This window comes from Mobula birostris, chromosome 6, assembly GCF_030028105.1.
Source record: "Mobula birostris isolate sMobBir1 chromosome 6, sMobBir1.hap1, whole genome shotgun sequence".
NCBI lineage: Eukaryota > Metazoa > Chordata > Chondrichthyes > Myliobatiformes > Myliobatidae > Mobula > Mobula birostris.
The window spans coordinates 90,840,441-90,847,704 of record NC_092375.1 but is presented as its reverse complement, the minus strand read 5'-3'; positions in this window follow the sequence as shown (position 1 = coordinate 90,847,704).

Here is a 7,264-nt window from a genome sequence, read left to right as displayed (position 1 = left end):
TTCCAAACGCTGCCACACCCTTCCTGTAACCTCTTCTGCATCCTTCCCAACGATGCCACACGCTTCCCGTAACCTCTTCTGTACCCTTCTCAACGCCGCCAGATCCTTCCCATACTCTCTTCCCTACCCTTCCCAACGCTGCGACATCCTTCTTGTAACCTCTCCCCTACCTTGCCAACGCTGCCAGATCGTCCCTGTATCCTCTTCCCTACCCTTCCCAATGCTGCCACACCCTTCCTGTAACCTCTAATGTACCTTTCGCAACGCTGCCACACCCTTCCTGTAACCTCTTCCCTACCCTTCCTAATGCTGTCATAGCCGTCCTGTAACCTCTTCTGTACCGTTCCCAACGCTGCCACACCCTACCCTTCCCAATACTATCACACCCTTCCCGTAACCTGTTTGTACCCTTCCCAATGCTGCCACACCCTTCCAGTAACCTCATCCCTACCCTTCCCAACGTTGCCACACCCTTCCTGTAACCTCTCCCCTACCCTTCCCAACGCTGCCACACCCTTCCCGTAACCTCTTCTCTACCCTTCTCAATGCTGCCACACCCTTCCCGTAACCTCTTCTATACCCTTCCCAACGCTGCACACCCTTCCCGTAACCTCTTCCCTACCCTTCCCAACACTGCCACATCCTTCCTGTAACCTCTTCCCTACCCTTCCCAATGCTGCCAGATCCTTCCTGTAACCTCTTCTGCACCCTTCCCAACGCTGTCACACCCTTCCTGTAACCTCTTCTGTACCCTTCCCATCACTGCAACATCCTTCCTGTAACCTCTTCTGTACACTTCCCAACGCTGCCACACCCTTCCCTTAACCTCTTCTGTACCCTTCCCAACGCTGCCACACCCTTCCTGTAACCTAATCCCTACCCTTCCCAACGCTGCTACACCCTTCATGTAACCTCTTCTGTACGCTTCCCAACGCTGCCACACCCTTCCCGTAACCTCTTCCCTACCCTTCCCAACACTGCACACCCTTCCCGTAACCTCTTCTGTATCCTTCCCAATGCTGCCACATCCTTCCCGTAACCTCTTCCCTACCCTTCCCAATGCTGGCACACCCTTCCCGTAACCTCTTCCCTACCCTTCCCAGCGCCGCCACATCCTTCCCGTAACCTCTTCACTACCCTTCCCAACACTGCCACATCCTTCCCGTAACCTCTTCTGTACCCTTCCCAACGCTGCCACACCCTTCCTGTAACCTTTCCCCTACCATTCCCAACGCTGCCACACCCTTCCTGTAACCTCTTCTGTACCCTTCCCAACGCTGCCACACCATTCCCGTAACCTCTTCCCTACCCTTCTCAACAGTTTCAGGCCCTTCCCGTAACCTGTTTCGCACCCTTCTGAACGCTATCACACACTTCCCGTAACCTCTTCTGTACCCTTCACAACGCTGCGACAACCTTCCCGTTAACTCTTCCCTACCCTTCCCAACACTGCCACATCCTTCCCGTAACCTCTTCTGTACCCTTCCCAAAACTGCCACACCCTTCCCGTAACCTGTTCCCTACCCTTCCCAATGCTGCCATACTCTTTCCATAACCTCTTCTGTATCCTTCTCAATGCTGCCAGATCCTTCCCATAATCTCTTCCCTACCCTTCCAAACGCTGCCACACCCTTCCTGTAACCTCTTCTGCATCCTTCCCAACGATGCCACACGCTTCCCGTAACCTCTTCTGTACCCTTCTCAACGCCGCCAGATCCTTCCCATACTCTCTTCCCTACCCTTCCCAACGCTGCGACATCCTTCTTGTAACCTCTCCCCTACCTTGCCAACGCTGCCAGATCGTCCCTGTATCCTCTTCGGTACCCTTCCCAATGCTGCCACATCCTTCCCATAATCTCTTCCCTACCCTTCCCAACGCTGCCACACCCTTCCCGTAACCTCTTCTGTACCCTTCCCAACGTTGCCACACCCTTCCCGTAACCTCTTCTGTACCCTTCCCAACGGTGCCACACCCTGCCCGTAACCTCTTCTGTACCCTTCCCAACGCTGTCACAGCCTTCCCGTAACCTCTTCCCTACCCTTCCCAACACTGCCACGCCCTTCCTGCAACCTTTTCTGTACCCCTCCCAACGTTGCCACACCCTTCCCGTAACCTCTTCAGTACCCTTCCCAACGCTACCACACCCTACCCGTAACCTCTTCCCTACCCTTCCCAACGCTGCCACACCCTTTCTGTAACCTCTTCGGTACCCTTCCCAACGCTGCCACACCCTTCCCGTAACCGCTCCCCTACACTTCCCAACGCTGGCACATCCTTCCTGTAACTTCATCTGTACCCTTCCCAATGCTGCTACACTCTTCCCGTAACCTCTTCTGTACCCTTCCCAACGCTGCCACACCCTTCCCGTAACCTCTTCTGTACTCTTCGCAACGCTGCCACCCCCTTCCCGTAACCTCGTCTGTTCCCTTCCCAACGCTGCCACACCCTTCCCGTAACCTCTTCCGTACCCTTCCCAACGCTGCCAGATCTTTCCTGTAACCTCTTCTGCACCCTTCCCAACGCTGTCACACCCTTCCCGTAACCTCTTCCCTACCCTACCCATCACTGTCACACCTTTCCGGTAACCTCTTCCCTACCCTTCCCAACAGTGTCACACCCTTCCCGTAACCTTTTCCCTACCCTTCCCAGTGCTGCCACACCCTTCCTGCAACGTCTTCTGTACCCTTCCCAACGCTGCCACACTCTTCCCGTTACCTCTTCTGTACCCTTCCCAACACTGCCACACCCTTTCTGTAACCCCTTCTGTACCCTTCCCAATGCTGCCACACCCTTCCCGTAACCTCTTCCCTACCCTTCCCAACGCTGCCAGATCCTTCCTGTAACCTCTTCTGCACCCTTCCCAATGCTGTCACACCCTTCCCGTAACCTATTCCCTACCCTACCCAACAGTTTTACACCCTTCCCGTAACCTGTTCCCTACCCTTCCCAATGCTGCCACACTCTTCCCGTAACCTCTTCTGTATCCGTCCCAATGCTGCCAGATCCTTCCCATAATCTCTTCCCTACCCTTCCCAACGCTGCCACACATTCCCGTACCCTCTTCTGTACCCTTCCCAACGCTGCCACACCGTTCTCAACGCTGCCACACCCTTCCCGTAACGTCTTCTGTACCCTTCCCAATGCTGCCACATCCTTCCCATAACCTCTTCCCTACCCTTCCCAATGCTGCCACACCCTTCCTGTAACCTCTAATGTACCTTTCGCAACGCTGCCACACCCTTCCTGTAACCTCTTCCCTACCCTTCCTAATGCTGTCATAGCCGTCCTGTAACCTCTTCTGTACCGTTCCCAACGCTGCCACACCCTACCCTTCCCAATACTATCACACCCTTCCGTAACCTGTTTGTACCCTTCCCAATGCTGCCACACCCTTCCAGTAACCTCATCCCTACCCTTCCCAACGTTGCCACACCCTTCCTGTAACCTCTCTCCCTACCCTTCCCAACGCTGCCACACCCTTCCCGTAACCTCTTCTCTACCCTTCCAACACTGTCACACCCTTCCGTAACCTCTTCCGTACCCTTCCGAACGCTATCACACCCTTCCCGTAACCACCTCTGTACCCTTCTGAACGCTGCCACAATCTTCCCGTAACCTCTTCCCTACCTTTCCCAACGCTGCCAAACACTTCACGTTACCTCTTCTCTACCCTTCTCAATGCTGCCACACCCTTCCCGTAACCTCTTCTATACCCTTCCCAACGCTGCACACCCTTCCCGTAACCTCTTCCCTACCCTTCCCAACACTGCCACATCCTTCCTGTAACCTCTTCCCTACCCTTCCCAATGCTGCCAGATCCTTCCTGTAACCTCTTCTGCACCCTTCCCAACGCTGTCACACCCTTCCTGTAACCTCTTCTGTACCCTTCCCATCACTGCAACATCCTTCCTGTAACCTCTTCTGTACACTTCCCAACGCTGCCACACCCTTCCCTTAACCTCTTCTGTACCCTTCCCAACGCTGCCACACCCTTCCTGTAACCTAATCCCTACCCTTCCCAACGCTGCTACACCCTTCATGTAACCTCTTCTGTACGCTTCCCAACGCTGCCACACCCTTCCCGTAACCTCTTCCCTACCCTTCCCAACACTGCACACCCATCCCGTAACCTCTTCTGTATCCTTCCCAATGCTGCCACATCCTTCCCGTAACCTCTTCCCTACCCTTCCCAATGCTGGCACACCCTTCCCGTAACCTCTTCCCTACCCTTCCCAGCGCCGCCACATCCTTCCCGTAACCTCTTCACTACCCTTCCCAACACTGCCACATCCTTCCCGTAACCTCTTCTGTACCCTTCCCAACGCTGCCACACCCTTCCTGTAACCTCTTCTGTACCCTTCCCAACGCTGCCACACCATTCCCGTAACCTCTTCCCTACCCTTCTCAACAGTTTCAGGCCCTTCCCGTAACCTGTTTCGCACCCTTCTGAACGCTATCACACACTTCCCGTAACCTCTTCTGTACCCTTCACAACGCTGCGACAACCTTCCCGTTAACTCTTCCCTACCCTTCCCAACACTGCCACATCCTTCCCGTAACCTCTTCTGTACCCTTCCCAAAACTGCCACACCCTTCCCGTAACCTGTTCCCTACCCTTCCAATGCTGCCATACTCTTTCCATAACCTCTTCTGTATCCTTCTCAATGCTGCCAGATCCTTCCCATAATCTCTTCCCTACCCTTCCAAACGCTGCCACACCCTTCCTGTAACCTCTTCTGCATCCTTCCCAACGATGCCACACGCTTCCCGTAACCTCTTCTGTACCCTTCTCAACGCCGCCAGATCCTTCCCATACTCTCTTCCCTACCCTTCCCAACGCTGCGACATCCTTCTTGTAACCTCTCCCCTACCTTGCCAACGCTGCCAGATCGTCCCTGTATCCTCTTCCCTACCCTTCCCAATGCTGCCACACCCTTCCTGTAACCTCTAATGTACCTTTCGGAACGCTGCCACACCCTTCCTGTAACCTCTTCCCTACCCTTCCTAATGCTGTCATAGCCGTCCTGTAACCTCTTCTGTACCGTTCCCAACGCTGCCACACCCTACCCTTCCCAATACTATCACACCCTTCCCGTAACCTGTTTGTACCCTTCCCAATGCTGCCACACCCTTCCAGTAACCTCATCCCTACCCTTCCCAACGTTGCCACACCCTTCCTGTAACCTGTCCCCTACCCTTCCCAACGCTGCCACACCCTTCCCGTAACCTCTTCTCTACCCTTCCAACACTGTCACACCCTTCCCGTAACCTCTTCCGTACCCTTCCGAACGCTATCACACCCTTCCCGTAACCACCTCTGTACCCTTCCGAACGCTGCCACAATCTTCCCGTAACCTCTTCCCTACCTTTCCCAACGCTGCCAAACACTTCACGTTACCTCTTCTCTACCCTTCTCAATGCTGCCACATCCTTCCCGTAACCTCTTCTATACCCTTCCCAACGCTGCACACCCTTCCCGTAACCTCTTCCCTACCCTTCCCAACACTGCCACATCCTTCCTGTAACCTCTTCCCTACCCTTCCCAATGCTGCCAGATCCTTCCTGTACCTCTTCTGCACCCTTCCCAACGCTGTCACACCCTTCCTGTAACCTCTTCTGTACCCTTCCCATCACTGCAACATCCTTCCTGTAACCTCTTCTGTACACTTCCCAACGCTGCCACACCCTTCCCTTAACCTCTTCTGTACCCTTCCCAACGCTGCCACACCCTTCCTGTAACCTAATCCCTACCCTTCCCAACGCTGCTACACCCTTCATGTAACCTCTTCTGTACGCTTCCCAACGCTGCCACACCCTTCCGTAACCTCTTCCCTACCCTTCCCAACACTGCACACCCTTCCCTTAACCTCTTCTGTATCCTTCCCAATGCTGCCACATCCTTCCCGTAACCTCTTCCCTACCCTTCCCAATGCTGGCACACCCTTCCGTAACCTCTTCCCTACCCTTCCCAGCGCCGCCACATCCTTCCCGTAACCTCTTCACTACCCTTCCCAACACTGCCACATCCTTCCCGTAACCTCTTCTGTACCCTTCCCAACGCTGCCACACCCTTCCTGTAACCTTTCCCCTACCATTCCCAACGCTGCCACACCCTTCCTGTAACCTCTTCTGTACCCTTCCCAACGCTGCCACACCATTCCCGTAACCTCTTCCCTACCCTTCTCAACAGTTTCAGGCCCTTCCCGTAACCTGTTTCGCACCCTTCTGAACGCTATCACACACTTCCCGTAACCTCTTCTGTACCCTTCACAACGCTGCGACAACCTTCCCGTTAACTCTTCCCTACCCTTCCCAACACTGCACATCCTTCCCGTAACCTCTTCTGTACCCTTCCCAAAACTGCCACACCCTTCCCGTAACCTGTTCCCTACCCTTCCCAATGCTGCCATACTCTTTCCATAACCTCTTCTGTATCCTTCTCAATGCTGCCAGATCCTTCCCATAATCTCTTCCCTACCCTTCCAAACGCTGCCACACCCTTCCTGTAACCTCTTCTGCATCCTTCCCAACGATGCCACACGCTTCCCGTAACCTCTTCTGTACCCTTCTCAACGCCGCCAGATCCTTCCCATACTCTCTTCCCTACCCTTCCCAACGCTGCGACATCCTTCTTGTAACCTCTCCCCTACCTTGCCAACGCTGCCAGATCGTCCCTGTATCCTCTTCGGTACCCTTCCCAATGCTGCCACATCCTTCCCATAATCTCTTCCCTACCCTTCCCAACGCTGCCACACCCTTCCCGTAACCTCTTCTGTACCCTTCCCAACGTTGCCACACCCTTCCCGTAACCTCTTCTGTACCCTTCCCAACGGTGCCACACCTGCCCGTAACCTCTTCTGTACCCTTCCAACGCTGTCACAGCCTTCCCGTAACCTCTTCCCTACCCTTCCCAACACTGCCACGCCCTTCTGCAACCTTTTCTGTACCCCTCCCAACGTTGCCACACCCTTCCCGTAACCTCTTCAGTACCCTTCCCAACGCTACCACACCCTACCCGTAACCTCTTCCCTACCCTTCCCAACGCTGCCACACCCTTTCTGTAACCTCTTCGGTACCCTTCCCAACGCTGCCACACCCTTCCCGTAACCGCTCCCCTACACTTCCCAACGCTGGCACATCCTTCCTGTAACTTCATCTGTACCCTTCCCAATGCTGCTACACTCTTCCCGTAACCTCTTCTGTACCCTTCCCAACGCTGTCACAGCCTTCCCGTAACCTCTTCTGTACCCTTCCGAACGCTGT